We start from the raw sequence: 21470 nt of genomic DNA, 5'->3' as shown, positions 1-21470 counted from the left end.
CCAGTCTGATCTGATTGGTCAGCTCTCACAAGCCTGAGCAGGCATCGCCCACCATGTTTCCGAATCAACTCTGCTGGTTTTTTGCAACCAAGTCCATTCTGGGGCGTGGCGACTGTATAGTTGGTATGCCTCTCCATATCTTCCATCTTGTACGGTATGCCTTTTCTACCTCTGCCTCTTTAACACGAGTGCTCGCTAACAAGCTAAAAAAGCAAGGAAAACAAAAGAAAGCAAGGAAAACAAAAGAAAGCAAGGGAAACAAAAGAAGCCAGGGAAAAAGAAAGATTCTCAACTCTGTCCCCAGGTTTAGTGTTAATCAGCTTAATTAGGACACATATTTCATATCGGTGCTTGATTGAAGTCAAACCAAAACAACATGTTGACTCGCTAGAGTGTGGCAAGCTGTTCTGTGTATCTGTGTGTGTGTGCGCGCACTTGTGTTTGTATGTGAGGCACTAGATTGCAACAAGGCAGGAGACAAAGGAGGGAAAAGGGAGCGAGAAACAGATTCAGCCTCAACTTTTCCCCTTGGGATCGGTCTCCATGGCTACGGGAGCATTTTCAGCTGAACGTGGGACAACACACGGAAGAGTGAGAGAGATGCACATAGAGGAAGAGAGAGATATAACATGGCTGCACTTGGATACCATCATGAGGTGTGCTGATGTAGCTATATAGATGTTGATAGCATTCAATTGTACTGAAAGTAAAACAAAAAGAGGACAATTATTATTATGTATGCTAAACCCTCAAGATGCATGAATAGAAACACATCCACCATGTATAGCACAGCAGCTAAATAACCACAAGATACTTGATATCCAACAGAAAGCACGTAAGGCGGCAGGAAAAAGGAGCTACCCAATAGACACTCTATGAAGTCTAATGGAAAACAGAGACCAACGAGAACAAACAGCATCGAGAGACTATAAGATCTCATCTTACAATCAGACAATCAGACCCTATCTATATTTCAAAAGCTACGGAAAACTGTGACAATGGGCTGTCATGATCCAAGATTAGTGGAGGGCACCTTTAATGAGGAGGAGGGCACAGGGGGATCGTGTTTCCATGCTGGCAGGCTAGCTACGGTATCACCTGAAAGCAATTTGTCAGAATTCGGTAATAAACCTTGAGGAAGAGTAATTGAAAGAATGCACTTTAATCCAATTCACATAGATGTCTCTGGATGGAAGTGAATATAACTGAAACTGAGTGCCCAACTGAAAAGCAGTCTAAAAAAAAAAAAAAAAAAATTATATATATATATATATATATATATATATATATATATATATATATATATATATATATATATATATATATATATATATATATATATATATATATATATATGCTAATAACTATGTTAATCCCTTTTACGTCCTTCTGAACCAGTGATCTTAGGGGTGTTCTTGTTTCATGAATTTGATACACTTTTGCTTGTATCAGCAGTTTGTTGATGATTTACTATGTGTCTCTGCAAACAGTAAGCGGGCAGAAATTGGGCTGAAGACAGGGTACAACTGTCTCAATTTTTCTCTGCAATAGGTTTGTCAATATTTGCATAAAATACAGCCAATGTTACTTCTGATGAATTATTTATGGGCACCCAAGGAAAAATACTTGTAAGGGGCTGGTTCTGCTTAACAGTGTTGCCATGGACCTATCAAATGTGTGTGTGTGTGGTGGGGTTGAGTGAGTGTCAGTGAGACAGCGTGTGAGCAAAAGACAGCAAGAGAGAGAGAGAGACAGAAAGAGAGTGATGCGCTCTGCTGCGCTCACCGGCAAAGTCACTGCTTTCTCAAGGACACTGCGGCGGCTAAGGGGCAAGAAAGAGAGGAGGCGTGACATGCTGGAAGAAGAAGAAGAAGAAGAAGAAGAAGAAGAAGAAGAAGAAGAAGAAGCCACAGTGAGGCAGTAGGAAATAAAGATGTTAAGTGATGGAATGCAGAGTGGGACATAAACAGACTGAAAAGTAGAATGGAGAAGGGAGAATATTTCTTATTGGAAAAACACAACAAAGTATGCAGTATGTGAAGTAGCCATGAATGTATTACAAAGCTAGAAATGACAAAAAACTTTGCTTCAGCTCAAAATGTATTTTCCCCCTATAACACCATCATTAATGAGATGTCTGTACAACTGTTGACAGGACACCTAGAACTACAAACAAGCTCAATTATGACATTTTATAGTGATTCTTTATTCATGGAGGTTTTCTAAATGGTAAACTTTCCTGAAGCCCTAAAAAATGATTAAAAAAACTGTGACCTTTTCACATAAACCAGCAGGAAGCACAGCTGCATATTAACAAAGTAAACCCAGAAGCTATAATTTTTTTCTACACCAGGTGAGCAGTTCATATTGGACTGAATGGAAGCCATGTTTGCAATCTTTATCTAGTTCTTAGTGTCGGTGGTTATGATGATTGCAGGAAAAAAGAACACAAATGCAGTCATCAGTCAGGCAAATGGTGGAACAAAAAGCACGCTTCAATAGAAAAGCTGATATCAAAGAACAGACAGGTGGCAAAAACTATGAAAACAGGCAGAAGGAAAAACCAAGAACCAAGGAATTACAAAACATTCTAAAGCTGAACCAAGTACAAACCGAATAAAGTGCAGGGAACACAGGCAATAATGCAGATAAAACACGGGAAACAATCACAGAGAAAACACAGATGAACTGACAACAGAAAGAGGGAAATAACAGGAGGCTAATCAGGGACAGGTGAAACTAATCACGACAATCATAACGGAGGGAAACCAACAAAGACAGGAACTTACACAACGAAACTTGCTGGGGGATGTAATTAAAAGGAAAAAATATCTATAAATCCCGACATCATGACAGATTAAGTAACCAGAAAACATTGTTTAGCTTAGCTTGTTTAGCCCTGGAAACACAATACACTAGTGGTACCATCCCCATGAGTGCCATGATCAATTAATATACATGTTTGTCGCTTTATCCATCAATTGTTTGGAGGTTGCAACTAACAATTATTTTCCTCATGAATGGATGTTTAGAGCATTTTCTCTTTTAATCTAAGATTAATAAATTAATAATAACAAGAGTTAGTTGTTTGTCCTTAAATTGTCAGAAAGTGGTAAACAATGTTTCCATAAGCCCAGTTTGACTTCCTTAAGTGTTAAAGACATTCAGTCTATGGCTGTAGAGGAGATAGGAACCACCTATATCTTAATGCAGTTGTTGTCAATTAATCTTTGCATTTTTCAGCAGCGCTAACACTAACAAAATTACCTTCCCACTAACAGGTCATCCTTAGACAGTACAGAGAACCCCCTGTGTAGCAGCGGACATGGTATAGTAAAGTGATGCACACTGTGCAGCAGAGCAGTGGAGTGTTTTTCTGCTTGGTTCGGTCTCACCAGCGATCCACTAAAACCCTCTACAGCAATCAATTATTTACGCATAAACACACACACGCAGACCCCAAAACACTCCCACTGAGATGATAGTGGGGAAGACCGCTGGCTGAATTGCATAAAAGCTACTTTACATTTATAAGTAGGCAGTTTACCAAAGTGGTAAGTGAACTCTGCAACCACTCGGACCACAGCCCCTGACCAACGGTGATCAAAAAAAAATGTCACAAAACCTCAAAGGATCTTCAATGAATATTATTACTGAAGACGAAACCGCAAAATTACTGTGGGGCTTTTTTTTGTTCAGATACACGGATGGGTAGAGAATACAGGTGAGCAGGTACACATCAGTGAGCCACAACTCTAACACCACTGACAGGTAAAGTAAATAACATTGATAACTGTAATTCCACCCAAACACCTTTGCAGGCAATGATTATGTCTCGATGCAGGTAAGTTAATAATCAGAATTTTTAAACTGAAATTAGTTGCAACATTCAGTTTTCCTGCTGCAGAGCACTACAGAAAGCGTTTGCTAATTCTCTGCTGAACACGCATGCGCACCAAACACACATGTGCACGTTGTTTATGTTTGAGCAGTGACAAAATGGCTGCAATGGCTACCACCAAGCCTATAAGACTGGCACCGAATTCTTTGAAAGCTACCGTATGGCAGCATTTTGAGTTCCATGAAGTCGAGGGTAGAACTGACAAGACTTACACAGTTCGTAAGGTGTGTGGACTCAACTTAAATACTTTGGCAACACAATAATTTGAGAAACCACCTTGCGCGATACCACCCAAAGTTGGGGGAGAAGCAACAACTTGTTGCAGATGGCAGCCAGAGAACGATCAAGCAGGCGGTGGCGCAGCTTCAACAGAACTCGATGATGTTCAATCTATAGCCAAGATTCAAAATACCATCTTGGCGTTACTTCACTGACACAACCATACTGACGCTCTACAGTGAGGTGATTAGAAAACTCTGAGTAGCAAACCCAGATTGAATTATTATTTTTCAAGATCATGTATGGAAATGTACACGATAATCGGTATAGAAATCAAATAGTTGACCTCAAAATCAAATTGAATCATGAGATTCCCACCCCTAGTGAAAAACAGCTCACGACTTCAACATGGTCTCAAAATCCCCAAGATCGCTCAGATGTGTCACAACTCGTTCGAGGCCCATCCTCACAAACCACAGGACTCACACTATCTGTTGCCAATGCCCTGATGCCAGACACCACTAGACAAAGCCAAGTCTGACCCACAGGGAGACCTCCATAGATTGGAAAAGTTCAGATTATTTTCACAATTAACCAAAGAGGCATGTACTCTATAAAATCATCAGCCCAAAACCAAAGGACTCTTCATTTAATTATCATATCAAATCCTTACATTTGAGAAGCTGGAACCAGCAAATATTTGCCATTTGAAAAGACTGAAATGATCAATTATTGATGATGAATTTTCAACTAATCATTGCAACTCTCGTTGACATGTACTTGCATCACACATGTCTGAATTATTCCAAACATTCATCTCCTCTCCAAGTTGTTGGACAAAAGGAGTCTGATGTTTTTCTTGGGAAAATTGGGCACAAAGTAGCAAAGAATTCCCAACAGTTTGAAGTGAAAACCAATGGCCTCTCACTCTAATGGAAAATGCATTACAAACACACATACATGCACTCATGCAGACAAATACACGCTGTCTTGGGCTCAGCAGGGTTGTGGGCCAGCCTCTTCAGGATGATAGGGACACTGTACACAATAAGCCATGAATCCTGCAGAAGCCCTCCACGCACCGAGTGCAGACAGAGTTTAAGATGCTACAGAGATATTCAGACAGGGAGATAAGACTGGATTCACTCACCCCCCTCTGTCCTCCCTATCTTTTTTCTGCCCTCTTCTTTTTCAGCGTCAGCCTCTGTGTCTGTCTGGAGTCACGGCGTCAGAGCTGGCAGGGTTCACCACCTGAGAAGACAAGGGTTCAAAGGTCAGCTAACATCGGCACAAAAGCACTTAAAAGGATCATGTTCAGCTCGACTGAAGTCACACACTTTGCAGCCAACATCAAAGGGAGGAGTGACAATGTACGCGCAAATAAAGATATGCGCTCACACGCATGCACGACTGCGCACAAACACGCATGCACACACACATTATCTATAAGAAGACAAGAGAGAGGGAAAGGGAAAGAGACAGTGGTTGAAAGGGGGAAAACCTCCATTAGGCAAGTGCATCTCTAATCTCCGAGCGATAAGAGTAATTATTTGGCATTGAAGTATGACTGATTCACTTATGCTCACAGCAGATCCTCATTGTTGTATTGCTTTCTCCTCCCCTTCCTCATCACCATCATCCATAGAAAAAGCAGTGGGGAGCTGCTGCTGACAGAGGGGACACGGCCTGGGGAACTAGGACTCCGAAAAAGATGGAAAATATGTTCGAAAGGACGCAAGGATAAAGGAGGAGAGTAAAAGTAGAAATAATGAGAGGGGAGGGATGCTGAAATAAAATTCCCTTCCCATTTGCACGTGTCACTCCATGATGAGAGCATGCAATGTCAGTTCCATTTCCACATTTGCCTTCCATGCAAACAGATTACAGAGACTGGAAAATACAACACTGACCTTGATGAGAGCTGCCTATTAGCTGGTCTGCTGGACCATTCCAACATTAAGGACTTCTCAAAGCTTAAATCCAAACCAAACCACACAATGATAAGCACCTGACTACCATGTAAAAACTGATTTTTCAACAGGAAAGTTGATACTCAAATGTAGCTTTCAGCTTTTTAGTTGGTCCTCAATCAGAACCTCCTTTTCCAGACATTGTCATAATCATTTGAGAGTTGACTGTGCAACAAAGTTACAGTAAGTGTTGGGTTTGTGAGTCCACTGCCAAAATAGTATATGAGTCTGCACACTAGATAGAATAGTCAGTAGTAGTAATAAAAGCAACAGACTTCCATCCAAAGCACACTTACTTCTCCCCATAGACATGCAATGGAAGATAGGGATACAGAAAGAACGTTTTACTGATAGGGAACTAAGGAAACCTTTCGTGCTCTATGTAGAGCATAGAGATATGCTTACAGCTATATTACCTACACCACCACAAACAAACAAAAACTTTGAGCATGAAAATCAATCACCATTGCCATCAATACTGAATGCGATGGTAGAATGTAGACAGTTGAAGAAGTTTGGCTGCAATGGAAAGATCTTTTATCGAGAGTGAAAAAAGATAATTCCCCCAATTTTACTGGATTGAACAGCGTCAATAGTTCAGAGCTGTCAGTGCCAACGGTTGAAGTGCATGCCTCGGAAAACTTTTCTGAACGTGTGTGTGTGCCTCTATAAACTTATCGCATGCAACATCATTACAAGACTGCCCTCATGGCTTGAAAACACGGATAAGGACATGTGGAAGAAGCATCACATTAACAACAACAACAACAAAATGAAACCTAAAGCACAGTTTTGTCATTTATCTCATTTTACTTCCTTATCAGTACTATGCTTAGGTTGTGTTTTTTTTAGATAAAACACTGTGTCCTCTTTCTTTTAATTGCTGAACCATCCTCTTGCACATCTCACTGATGAACCAGATGAATCTTGTTGGGTTTGATTTATTGCAAATCAATAAGAGCAACCCTGAGTGCTGGACTACCAGGAAGTATACGTTTGCTTTTCTTTTATAAAACAGCAATAATCCAAACAGAGCATTTACAATACAGTGAATCACAGAGCATAAAATACTACCCTCAGAGACACTACATGATATTCATGTCCCTCCCTGTGTAGGAAAATCTGACAGTCTCTTGCAAACTGGATGAGACACAGTCACAGAAAATCAAAGTAGAACTACTGTACAGTATTTGCTTTGCGTGGTTTGAGGCAGTCACACCTTGGATAATAGAGCATAACTGACAAGGGTGTTGGTTTGTGTAATGAACGTAATGCTGTAGTGCTGCAAGAAAAACTGGTTTCCAGTTTCATTGTGATTGCAGGTCTATTCACAACTCTGACATGCACGTGCACACACACACACACACACACACACACACACACACACACACACACACACACACACACACACACACACACACACACACACACACACATCAGGCTTATAAGTACACTGGTAAAGATAGCCTGTACAGAAAACAACCTCATGAAGGCAAAATAAGTAGAATTACTTAAATGCTTGGGTTACACTTGTTAACTTTATATTTATTTTTATGTATTTGAGTAATATCTTGACTATGACTCAACTTAGTTGCACCAGTTTTTTTGTTTAGAAAACACTTTGGACAGCTGGCAAATAAAATGTGACATGAGAGGCTGAGCATAAAAAATTGAGGTTGGTGAGAGTTGTAGAAGTTGTTGACGTTTGTCTTATTCTTGTTGAAAGCCAATGTGTTACACAATAAACAAGAATACACGATTCAGCATATTGTGTCTCGGACAGTGACTCAAAGCTACGACTGGTGCAGGATACAAATCTGATTCCTTTGAAAAGCTGAGCAAGAAGTTAAGGACGTACAGCCTGCGTTTTCCTTAAGTGCAGACCAAAAAGACCATGCACAGCAAAAACTGCAAAACACAAGTGCATTAAAAAGAGCAGACAGACAATCGGTGCAAAATCAATTGCTCAGGCATATAATTGATCATCATTAAAAGATGTAAGTCGGTAATCTGTTCTAGTATTTAGTTTAATACCAACAAATATTAAAAAATGTGCACAAAAATCAATACACATCATCAGATCAGAAACAAAAACTATTAAATCACTTTAAACAGAGCTGTTATTATTATTATCATTATATCTCTTGGTACACTATAGTCTCTATATGGCTGTTTTTCAAAGATGATAGGCAGAGGTAAAGATTAGGCTTGTAAATCATTTTTACACCTCTAACCTGTGTTGTGAGTCAGTTTAAAGATGGAAAATATGAAATCATCATATCACACATAATCACACAACTATATTTCCTCCCTCTATGGCTGAGTACATCTACAGGGGTTAATGGAGATGTACTGTCAGATAATGGTCTCCAGTGACTGACACGTGTTCTCAGTGGAGTGCTCATGAAAGAGAAAAATAAACCTTTAGTCAACAGCAGTATTTAATTTGCCAATCCTTCACATCTCATTTGGAAACCATTACTGATAGTGAGAAAATAAGAAGCTAGGTGTCAAACTGAGAAAGCGATGGTGTGGTGAAGCATAAACAAAGACATCATTTCATGCTACAGTAGGTGGTAGGAGAACTTGACTCAGTGCAGAAAACACAACCTGCAACAAATTCTGTTGGTAAGTGACAGATTGCCGGTGTCACTGATTGTCACTTCTAATCCGACAAGAAATCTAATTAAAAACACACCAGAACTAAACAAAAATCTGCAAAAAGATGATGTTTTCTTATCTGTGTCTCTGCATCTGTTCATCTACCAAGGACAAGGTTGTGCTTTCCAGCCCACACGCTGCATGAGATCCCACTGTTTGATGACAAAGGGCAGAGCGCTCTCCATCTATCTCCTTGACTAAAGCTGTATGAGTCAATCTCAACAGGAAGCTTTTCATTTCCACTTAATCAACAGTGAACACAAAACAGAGCTGGGTGTTTAAAGCAAACAGGAACTGAATTTATTTTCAAATCTTCTAAAAGGAAGAATATGCCAGGTTGTATCCTCAACTTATGTTAATTTGGTCAGGAGCAAGAAAAATACTGACTGACAAGTAACTGCTGATTGGGCAGGTTTGGCGATTCTCATCCTGTATTATCAGGACCCACTCGTGGAAATCATTCTCCGCTAACAGACAGAAGTTTATGTAGCCGTGATGTATGGATTTATGTTCTTTTGTGGCACAAAGAGCTCACAAAGCAATAGACTACCAATTGGCCTTGTGTTGTGAATAATGACTAACAGGGAGAGATGGGACAAAAAGGAGGCGTCTTGTAGCCTAATGATTCAGGGCTGTCACACACTTCTCCATGGTGCAATTGCTGGCATTGCTTTACAATAGGTTGACATCAGGGTTTACGTATCAGAAGTAATACCATATCAATGCTGAATAATCTGAATCTATAAAGTAACTAGTAAAAAATATATTTTCAAACAAATGCAGTGGAGCGAAAGTTTGAAGTAGCAAATAATGGAAACCAAGATTTTCATTTTCAATGTATGTACATTGGTTGCAAATGCTTCTGGATTCCCTTAGTTCTTACTCCAGCCCCAAAATATAGGGCTCATACTGTAATATTGAAATATCACCACCACTGTCAGCTCTAAAGATAAACATTTAAGAGCTCTGAACTGTGATCCAGGCTTTAGTATCATGGTATCAGGAAATGCTGCTTATTTAGATTCAGATTTAGAACTTATTTTATCAATACTGCAGTCAAACTGTGGGGACTGAGATTTTTTTTTTTTAAATCTTTTTGAGCCTAAGTGAGATTGACATGTCATGGGAAGCACATTTAGCTGATCCCACTGTTATAAAAACATAATAGACCATTCCATTTAATTTTAAATTTGTTTCGCTATTCGATTTGTGAAATAAAATGAATGACAATCCCTTTTTAATATTCATACACTCTAATAGTAATTACGATGTGAGAGAGTATCTCTAAACTCATTCTCAATTTAAAAATATGACATGTAATCCTAATCCAGATAATCTCCATTGTGAATCATTTTCATTACAGGAATGCTTTTGCATACACACTTCCTGATTTGTATGCATTAAAAAAACCCCCCATAAAGAACAATTTTCTGAATTCATTCAGAGACCAGTGGGCGTATGTATAGTGTGTGTGTGTGTGTGTGTGTGTGTGTGTGTGTGTGTGTGTGTGTGTGTGTGTGTGTGTGCGTGTGTGTGTGTATGTGTGTGTGTGTGTGTAAATTAGGAGTGCATCTTCCAACCTGAGGTGCAGGTTACCAGATGATTAAAAAAAAAAAAACATACACAGGAGCACAACCACAAAGATTGCAGCACATAGAGAACTGCTAATCTAAGAGGAACAAATCCCTCTCTTAACTGACAAATGCACATCTGTGCATGTGCCCATGGATTGCACATGCATTGCACACACAATAATACACACATACACACAATGAAAGAAGTCCTGAAATTGGTTCTTTTCCTTTATGTCCTGTCTATACAAGGCGGGCTGGCCTATAGATCTCCACTGACTTAGCTTTGGCTTATTTCAATCAGGAAACAACTAGAGGGTGAAGGGCGAGATGGGTTTGTGGCTGCTGTGTAGATGGTGGTTGTCAGGTGAAGAAAATATGAACACGTGGATGAGTGAAACAGCTGGAAACACCAGTCAAACAAGAGATGCAGACACAAGCCTAATGCACAGTGACAGAACATGAAGGTTATGAGAAGCAACATGGGAGGGAAGTGTAAAGGCAAGTGAAGCGAGAGTGAGAGGTGCCAGGGAGTTTCCAGGTCCAGCCTGTTGTTCCCCATACTTGCGGGTCAGAGAGAGTTGCACTGTCTCCTTCCACTTAACAATGAAAGCAATTTAAACTCATAGAGATGCAGCTGTAGCAGAGCAATTTACTGCTGACTGCTTGTCTCTATTCCCAGGAGTGAGTGAAATCAAATAGAGCTCTCTTGTAAGAGAAATGATCTAGTGACCAGATGAATCACACATTTTCAGTTTGAGAATAAACCACCTCTCTATTCTAGGCTTAAAATGATTTGGCTATACCACAGGCTTGATGCAGGGAACATTTCAGAGTATTTCTATGAAAACTGCTTTTATGTTGAGGTTTGAAACAGAACCTCAAAATCCTCTGAAGGCACAAAGCCCAATTAGAAAAAGAACTATTTTAATTTTGAGATGAAGGCAGTGTAATGCTATTTTAACAGTGTATCTTCCCAGTATTGATCAAAGGGTTCTTCCCTACTTTGTTCTGGGGAAAAAAAAGTTAAGGAAAAGGAAAAGTAAAAAAAAAAAAAAAAATGATAAAGGCAACTACACTAAGCAAAACTGTTGTGCAACAAAGTTGCCTTGTTAACATCTTCCTTAAGATACATAGACAGCCATCTAAATTCTTTTAGAGTTTAATTTACAAGCAAGCAAAGCTGCAGGCTTTAAGAACAGCTGAACGCAAACACTGTTCTTAACCACACACTCATTCACACATAGATTTATGCACCAAGTCTGCACACATATACACACAGAGTGAGCTCCAGGGTTTGGTTGTGATCTGACATCTACAAAGACAGCTCTGTTTCAAACATGACCAAAGAGCCCCTCTATGTTATCCATACAGCTGCAGCAATTGGTACTGGTTTTGTAGGGCACACTTGTGTGATGAGGCGTGGGTCCCTAAAATCACACTACTCACAAATTACTCGACATCCACCACTAAACAGGGGCTGAAATGTTTAACACTAACTTAGTCTGCCGTGGAACACACATATGCACACACACAGACACATGCATACACACAGGAACCTATAGACAGTGCAAAGTGCCTTTGACACTAACACTGCATAGGGAGTTTTACTTAGACATCCTGTAGGGAACGACCAATAAGGGCCAAAACACCAAGGGAAGAACATGGAAAACAGTTCCCAGATACATTCTGATATGTTTGGTTTCATGTCATGATGTTACCTGAATAACTAAGTTCTGGCTGACAGAGGCATTTTATAAAGCAGGGCTGTGTGATGCAGAACAATACTGTATCATTATTTTTCCAAGCTGTAATTATATCTGACAGGTTGTTTTGTATCCTTCAAAATTAAAATGAAAAAGACTTTAATGTGCTTAAGAATATGTGGAAGCCTCTATTCAATTGTAGTGTTTTATGTGAAGCTGAAACAGTTGATCGATTAGTGGATTAATTGAAAATTAACTCAGCCAAGGATGTTTTGTTTTCACCTGTGTGACTGACAAAAGGATTACACAAAAAACTGCTGAACGCATTTCCACGAAACTTGGATGGAGGACTTAGACTTAGACTTAGACTTAGATCACATTAACTTTTGGTGTGGATCAGCATACAGGACAAATGAAAAAAATGAGTCAGATTAGGTGGCTGATACCTATAGTATACAACCCGATGCAGATAAAGAGGATTGGGCATCAAAGTTAGCTTGAGACGGCTAATTTGCGCACGCTATAAGGTGCTTAAAATCTAGGTTTCGATGACTTTCCTCACATCTTCTTGTTCGATCGGCCTGAACACTTGCATGGAAGATAAAGGCATAAATCCATGTGATTGATAAATAATAAGACAGGACAGAGTGTAATAAAATTCCTCTAAAGGCAAAATCTGAACATATGCCTGTCATTCAGTGAACCATTGGACTTATGTGGCCTATTTTATGCTAGAGTTACCCTGCGGCCACTTTTTGTATCTCCCCTGTGAAGAGTTTCATTTCATTCAATTAGGCATGCAACCAATGGATGCAATTCAGTCTTTTTTTCCAGGTTTATAGACCATGGCGCAGTAAGTAGATGCTGTGCTCAGCCCAGATCTATCACATCAGCCTGACAACTGACAGGGTGCTCAAACAGAACATGAAAAAGGCAGACAGTCAGACAGGAAGGGGAATAAGCAAAGGATGTCTTGACTCCTTGTGCTCCTCTCACCCACTCTTGTATCAACACACACACGAGCACACATGCTCCAAATGAGAAAGAGTGACTAAGTCTCGCCCTAGGCTTCATACAGTAGCTCTTAACAAATCCAATCCTTGCCCAATCGCTTCCCTTCTCTCTAGGTTGCCATAGCTACAGCCTGCCTCCTTGTCAGTACTTTGGGAAGGGTGAGACTTTACCACTGTGTCTGTGTGTGCATGTGTGTGCAGAGTTATAACCCCACCAGATGGGGTCTTAACACTTCCTATCTGTCAACCTTACATTCACACTCCTATCGGACTTCTGAGACAGGAAGGTGGGAGATAGCGGAGAGGTGAGATGGCTGAGGGGAGGGAGTTCTGTCAGAAAATGACTGTAGTGTGGTGGATGTGATTGCTTGCGACCCCACATGTGTCTTCCCATTCAGCACTGACACTATGTCTAAAGAGCCAGAGCCAGAGCTTGGCTTCTGTGGTGGGGGCAGAGTATGGACTGTGCTCCCTTTTTGTCCACATATCAAAAAGGCATTCTTCATTATCAGCTATAATAGAACTGTTTGATGAGAAATGGATACATTTGGATTCTCCTTAATAGGTGCCGAAACAAAGAGTCCATTGACCGATTAGATGAACTGAAAACATTGGACGAAAGAAAGGGTTTTACTACAAGAAATATAAGCCTCGCAAATGTACAGCATCTAGACACAGTAGCTTTACTCAATATTTAGATTGAAATCAGATATTATCTAATTGATTCTGAATCTAATTCCACTTTTTTGAGGTTGGCTGGTACACAACACATTTTTGTTACAAAAAAGACCTAGACCGAGAGGTACTAGCTGCTTAAAGTAACAATCTCACAATTCTCTGTTTATTTCAGTTTAAGGCTGTCAGACAGAACAAGCAATTTGAAATCCTCTCATTGGGACTGTGTTGGCCGTTTCTTTCTTTTCTCAATCCTAATGACAATGATAATAACAAAAATTGTTAGTTCTAGCGCTATCAAGTGCAGCACTATAAAACTTTGTGATCAATCCAAAACCTACTTAGTCTCTATTTCTTGGAGTCTGTTTTTGCCATGCATCGATGATTCTCTTTATGGTAGAAACAATATGATAATCTTTTCAGTAAAGCACTGTTTGCGAAGCCATCACCAGTGATGGGCAGAAAATGTGTGTGTGTGTGTGTGTGTGGAAGAGAGAGACACACACACACACACACACACACACACACACACACACACACACACACACACACACAGACTGACAGAGATGGTACTGCATGTGTGCACGTGTGTGTGCATGTTTAAGATGCATGTGCATCTCAGTGCACTAAACCAGATGTCACATTGCATGCACACCACACAGGTGTATGCGTTTGTTTGCTATCAGGTAGATGACAAGAATGATACAATCACTTGAAGATCAACATATCACTAAAACTCCAACCATCTGCCCGCCAGCAGACAAATATAAACACAGTCTTCTCTTACTCTGCTATCTCTTTATCCCCCTGCATCGCTCCACTTTTCTCTCTGTTCTTGCTCTCTGCAGTCCTGCCATCCATCATCATTAAGAGGCGAATATATGACCTGTCTACACCTGCAACCACTCTCTGGAGAGGAGAGGAGAGGAGAGGAGAGGAGAGGAGGTTTTGGAGATTTAAGAAAGATTCAATAAAAGGAAACGGATGCAGATACAATAAAAGAAGCTTTGTCTCTGCTCTCTGAATTAAAACAAGTGATGATAATCAATTCAGCAGCATAAAGGATTATACTGTCATTCCTTATGATACATCATTGGCAATATCTTAATATGTTGATTTTGATATAGAATTGCACATGGGCTCTGTTGTTCTTACTTTTTACATTTTACAGTTTTCATCACTTACTCTATTGCTGTGTTTTTATTATCTGTCTAATGTACGGATGGCACTAACACTTTGGCTGTGTCTGAAATCACTCCTTATTCACTATAGGTACGGTGCTTTACATTTACTCATGTGTAAAGTGTGAACTTTATGCAGTAATGCCGTGAAAAATTCTAGAACGGCATGAAAAAAGGAGTGTCCTTTCAGCTAACAATTCCACGATGCAATGCATCACAGAATTTCAAAAATTTTAGAACTATAAAGCTAATGAACTGGTAAGGTCAGTGAGTGAACAAGTGATGTAAGAAGAAAACCCCAGGTTCACTTACGTAGCTAAGGGGCCACTAAATAAAATAAAAATAATTGTGAAACAAATTTAATTAAACTAAATCTAGTTTTTAAGGCGGAGTGCTGAGGATGACAGCCTGAGGAAAGAAGCTGCTCTGTAGTCTGGTGGGATGGCAACATATTTCTGTCTTACATGACAGCAGCAGCAAGTTTAGTTTAGAAGTAAGGAGACAGCATTGGTGCTCATTCTGCTTTTGTCCACAGAGGCTGCCAGAATTGGGTGTATGATTAAAAACTTGCTTTAGAGATCTTGAAATAACAGTTTAAAACATTATAATAATATCAAACCATCATGCCAGCCAGCTTGTACCAAACAAATCAGGGAGATGATCAAAGCCAGTGGAGACAAAAATAGAAAAGGGGGAGTAGAAGCATGGGATGGTACAGGAGGAAAGGATGGGAACAGCAAAGATGGGGGAGGAGAAGAGCAAAAGGAAGCATACAGATGAGGGGAGGACGAGCAGAGGACAAAGTATTGTCTCCTGTTAATATGTAAAAATAACTCTGCTGCTGCCTGGTGGAGGAACAAACTGGGTCAGAGAATTCCCACAGTGAGAGAAACGGGAAGAGGAGAGAGCGAGAAGGAGAGGTATCGCATCATTTCAGTCCGTGGTATCAGCGTGAAGCAGAAGTCTGCCTCTTGCTCCACCTTAGGCTGTTAAGGCTCTCTGTGCACGTCCATTTCACGTATTTGTTCATCCATCTATCCATCCAACCATCCCTCTAATAGTTTGTCCCACCTTCCCACATCTTTTCATCTCCCCGAGTCCTCCGTCTGTAGCTCCTTTGTTTGCACTCTCATCCTCTCCTTCCTCTGCTAATAAACACAGCCTCGACCTCATCACATACTCTTGCGGGCATTTCTCACATTCTGCTCCGAACACCTCTCTTGCAATTAACCCTGATCTCTCAGTCACTTTCGTTGCCTCTCTTTTCTCTCACTGTAAATACACACTTCTAGCACATCCCACTAAATGGGTGAATGGAAATTGGCGTGTAATGCAATGCCAGTTAATACATTAATAATGCAGCATTTAATTACCATGCAGTTAAGCAATGTGACACATCTTGAACCAAGGATAAAAATGGTGAAGCCGACTGACAACACTGTAAGAATAAGACAAGTGTATTAACACATTATATGGCAGTCTGTATTATCAGTTGCACAAAATCAGCCCTAAATTGCTTACCATTTAATAATTACTAGTTAATGTGATATTGCACCCCTTAAAACATTATCTAGCAATATAATAGGGCTGTAAAATCATGTTTTAATTTGATTTTAATTTGGTTCATCTGCAAATTAAATTACAGCCATATTGTTGTCAGGTTACTCACCATTTTGATCATGGTTTTTGGTCACACGCACTGCTGTTCATTTTTCATGTCAGCCATTATTTTATCTTGTTCTCTGCTCTTTCCTTTTGGACTTTTTCTTAATTCTCATTATTTATGCATTATCTCCATTCACATTGTCTTTAGTTTTTCAGCACCTATTTTATCTATCTATATCTATTTTTGGTCTAGACTTAATCCCATTCCATCCAAAAAATCCATGCTATTTATATCTCAGCAGCCGCATCATCAAGATATGATAATGGCAGTAAACGTTTCAGAAAATGACCGATATTTCCTGCTGTGTATGTGGCAACTAGAACCATTTATTTGTCATGGGAAGTTGTGCCATCTCTAGTCATATCTGTGGCAACAAAACCAGGCAACTGTGGAACGTTTCCAGCCGTGTTTGTAGTGACTAAAACAAATACCTAAAGCCAAACCATGTTATTCTAACCATTACCAAGTTGGTTTTGAGCCTAAACCTAACCAGAGCATTAGCTCAGTATTGTGATGAGAAAAACATTGAAAATGGAAAAATCACAACATAAAGAAAAGCAAAGCTTCAACTTATCTCGGGTTTTACAGAACATTTACTCAATTTTACTTGGCGGTGACATTACTGAGTGTATCTCAGCCAGTGCACCTGTCTATCATTGTTTATAACATCTATGTGGATCATCAGTTTAGCTTAATGTGGACATCTTTACACTTTTCCTAAAACTTTTCTTCTTTGCTCCATTCTACCTACTAAGCTGCTGCTTCTCTCCAACGCCAATGCATCTCCTGTGGGTTACAGATTTGAGGATTGTGGATTATTTGTTTACATAACTGGAAAGAAACAACCATTTTAAATGCTATTTGATATTCCAGCTATTTTCAGATGGACTTTAAATTACAAAGACACCATGAAGCCTTCCCTCCCACAGCTTTTAATCTATGAAATGTAATCCCATGCACCAAATACCTCACAGCCTGCTATGTTTCTGGGTTTTTACTGTTGCCTCAGTCAACAGCACAGCTATAATGTTGGCCCATAAACCATGCAATGTGCGTTGGTCAGCAATTCTGTGCAGTAATTAAAATCTTTATTGATGAGGAATGCCGTAAGCATACTAACTATTTTGCACACTATTTATCCGGCTACTGTACATACTGAACTAGATGTGTGTGTTATCAAGAGCCATACATCTAGAAGACAAATTAATACAGGACAACCTGTGCATTTGCTCTTTAACTCAAATAGTCAGAACATGTCAATTCCTTTGGCAAATGTTAGGAGTATGCAAATAATTTCTCAGTGAGAGTGTACTCCAGAATAACTGAGCTAACCTCCACCTCTTTGTTCCTTTTACTTCTGTTAATTCATAATCTTTCTTGTTAACTACACGTAGATTAACCGATCTCCACTATGAATCCAGACATGCAGGTGTCTGGATGGAACTAAATTTACCTAAAATAAGTCCAGAGCTTATTATGATTAAGGACTCAAGGCCTCAATGGATTAACCTGCAGGGCTGGTCCAAAATGGGCAGGGCTGATTCTTGGCTGGCTGACTACAAGTACCAGAAATAGCCTGAGCTGACTACAGCATATGTAATGCACTGCAGCAGTCCTCATGGCTTCCAAGTTTTTGCATTTAAGCCCCCTACTGTATTGGTGTTTACACATAAGAACACCTTTAAGGTTAAATACCTCCCATATATCTTAAAGGTGCAGTGGCACACTGCAGTCTTATGAAGCCAGGGTCCAAAGAGTAAGTTGAGTTGAGCCTTATAAATATGAAACATAATATTATCCTTGTCATGTGGGGGCCTTGAGTTGAAGAAACACTGCACTACAGTGTTGATACAGTAGATCTTTGACAGTAAAAACTCAGAGGGTCACTGAGGCTCTATGAGGCCTGTTTTGTGCCTGAGCTACATAGCTATTTAGAAAATAAGATGTTTATTTTGTTTCATCCACTTATTTGGAAAGCACTTCATTCATCTTAAAAACTTGATGTATAGTGACACTGAGGCCTCCAAACTAATGATAGTAAAAGTGTGTCATAAAATAGGACAGCATCACACCTGCATCTGTCATGAATGAGATAACGTACTCATTGAAATAACGTCATGAAAAAAGACTTAATTGTGTGTGAGCTAGTGCAAGAGGTTGTTTTTCTACCTGGAAGTTATTGTAAACAACAATATAATTCATCCTCTGAACATTTCTATCTTGCAAATTTGGCAATTAGATATATTACTATGAAAGTGTGCCCATGACAATTCTGTGCAACTCTATTGCAATCACAGCTCCAGAACACAACCTTCATGCCACAAGTACAGAACACAGGGTTCTATGTGTATCCATTACCTTTCATTTCAACAACGTCTAGTTGATTAAACCAAGAACAATTAAGCAAACCTCTTCTGCCTGTTTCTGACAAAAAACATTCCTGTGTATTGTTTAGAATCCACTAACTCGGAAGCTCAAAGTCCATAATCATTAAAACAATAAAGCCATTTAATGACAGACCATGAGATCAGCAAACCTTAAGTCTTTCCTCTTTACTGAGACTTTGCTCTTAAAGATCATCTTGCTTACATAATAAAACACACCTTCCTGAAGTTCTGTGTTGTTTACAGTACCTGAGATGACTTACCAAACAGACACAGATTAGAGTACAGCCGACACATAAGCGACAGATAAAGTCTGAAGTCTAACTAGAACTACGCACAGCGAGGAAATGCAATTCTGTCCTCCGTGATAACAGCTCTATTCAGCAGTGTTGAGGTGACTGCATGGTTTGAAATGAGGTGTACTTTGCACAGGAGGCAGTATTGTTACCCTTCTGAGAAACGGAAACAGGAACTTCCATGGATTTATGGTAACCGTGACATTTATATGCGTTGCGCAGAACATATTGAACTAGATTTTTGTTATAGAAATCAGATATACATACAGTGGCTGCATCTATGTGTTGTTGATCCTGGTTAAATGTATCAAATTAACAATAACAAGTTATTAACCTGCTGATTGCAGTGTAACTGCAACATTCAGGAGAAAATAAGTTCCTTCCCCAGAGTCCTCTGACCAGTTGTAGTTCATTTGTGTAAGTGTGCACATCAAATTCAATCTGAATGGCTGCAATAATTATGTTCATCAATTTAATTAACTGTTGCCTGGCTATAAAAGGGAAAATAAAAGTAACCAAACCGCAACATGAGACTAACATGGCTATCTAGTACAGAGGCTAGTGCAGCAGCAAGAACACAGGCACAAAATCATCTGGTAGACCTGGCAAGGTACCACTTACATGATGCCAACACAGACTTTTGAACTGCCAGTATCACCAAAATACACACAGCACAGCTGGCAAAAGGTAGTGCCACTCATTAAATAGAGAACAAGCAAAAGGTCACTAATCAGTGTCGTAGACATCAAATTTCCATGAATGATGCAGAGGGATGAGAATAATTGATATAACTATGTCATCTCTCCAACATAATCAACATTCTAAAACAAAATGAATATGCAAAAACACATATCACAACATCATCAGGCCCCTTACTCTTTGACCATATGTCAGAGTCCCTGTGCTCTGTACCCCTGTGCCAATACATGAGACTGCTTTCCCTTTACTTCCCTCTCTTATCACTGCAAATGTGTCCAGATTTCTTAACCTAATGCTGATTAAGATTAGATCAAGGTCCTGGTCCAGGAAAAGAGGTGTAGGTAAAATACTGATTATCCTCGCTAAGGTAAGATAAACACAGCATGCACCTGCTAAGTCAGTGTGCCCAGCTGATCTCTTTTTCATGCACATTTAGGAAAACGTTGTTTGGGTCGGTCCATTGCAGTCAGCAGTAATACACCTTGCTTTTTGGCATCCCGAAACTGGTCTCAAAGGAGATGTTTCCCTCGGTCTGAAGGGCACACAGCTCTGTCAGTGAAGGGAAGATGCTCAGACAATCCATTTCCACACAGTGTGATGTTTTGCCTTTTCCCCTGATGTGGCCTGAAAGTTGTTGTCTGCACCTCTCTTTGCAGTCTGCAACTTCTCGTCTTCATTAATTGACATTAAGTTTTGCAGGTAGCGGTGCCTATCAGCAGAAATAAATCCAGGAATGGATTCCCAATTAACTCTAGCCTCCATCTGCTTCGCTCAATAAGTGTCATATTTATGCAAACCAACTCCAAGTTTGAGTCTGAGTTTGTGGCACTTCAGCAAATGCAGTTAAAGGTGTGCTATGTAGTTTTGGAAAGAAATTCAAACTCGGAAAAAGCAATATTTCCAATATTTATCAGATAATAATAGAAACTGTAATGTTTGAAAAAAAAAATGTCTCCACCTAAACAAGTAAGTAGCTCTCAGAGTGAAATAAGAATGCTGTTTGAAGCAAGAAAGTTGGCTCCATAGCAAATTAGAATGAAATGCCCATTTTTCATTTATATAGCCCAAAGATACATCATACATCAAAATATCAATAGGCCAATACACACACAAAAAAATCCCAGCCCATCTGTACTGTTACTTGTAATATCTCCAAATTTAAACGAAGAAACAAAAAAAATTGTTAATCAGAAAAGGCATATTTTTTGCTTTAATTGTCAATTGAAGTTCCAAACAAAAGCCTTGAGACTTGTAAGTAAATCATGACATCAACATGCATTCAGAAGTAGTCCTAAGCAGGATTAAAGAATGCCCTTCTGCCCAATCTGAACCATTTGGAGAATAAGCCTGACACTACAGAGGCAACACCAGGAGTACACACCAAAAAAAACAAAAACAAAACACAAAAATGCTTCACACAAATTCAACATGCGGATCAATATGACAGGACAGCTAACCAGTCCATCAAACAGCACCTGTTATAACACCTAAATAATACAAGATTTGAAGTGAACATTTCAGCACCATG

General features: G+C 39.6%; 1 protein-coding gene across 4 annotated transcripts in view; it reads right to left on the bottom strand.

Moving 5' to 3' along the window:
• The window catches only part of LOC119029756 (spermatid perinuclear RNA binding protein), a 78050-nt gene that overhangs the window by 45770 nt on the left and 10810 nt on the right, over positions 1 to 21470 (bottom strand). For 3 of the 4 annotated variants that reach the window (XM_037116842.1, XM_037116840.1, XM_037116843.1), the window contains one exon: positions 5271 to 5371. The gene's annotated coding sequence lies outside the window, so the exon portion shown is untranslated. Of the gene's footprint in view, positions 1 to 5270; positions 5372 to 14503; positions 14626 to 21470 lie in introns of all 4 variants that reach the window. The other variant, XM_037116841.1, reaches the window with a different exon arrangement.

The sequence above is a fragment of the Acanthopagrus latus genome, chromosome 12, assembly GCF_904848185.1.
Source record: "Acanthopagrus latus isolate v.2019 chromosome 12, fAcaLat1.1, whole genome shotgun sequence".
Lineage (NCBI taxonomy): Eukaryota > Metazoa > Chordata > Actinopteri > Spariformes > Sparidae > Acanthopagrus > Acanthopagrus latus.
The sequence above is the reverse complement of the archived record's forward strand: the minus strand, read 5'-3'. Positions and strand labels throughout refer to the sequence as shown.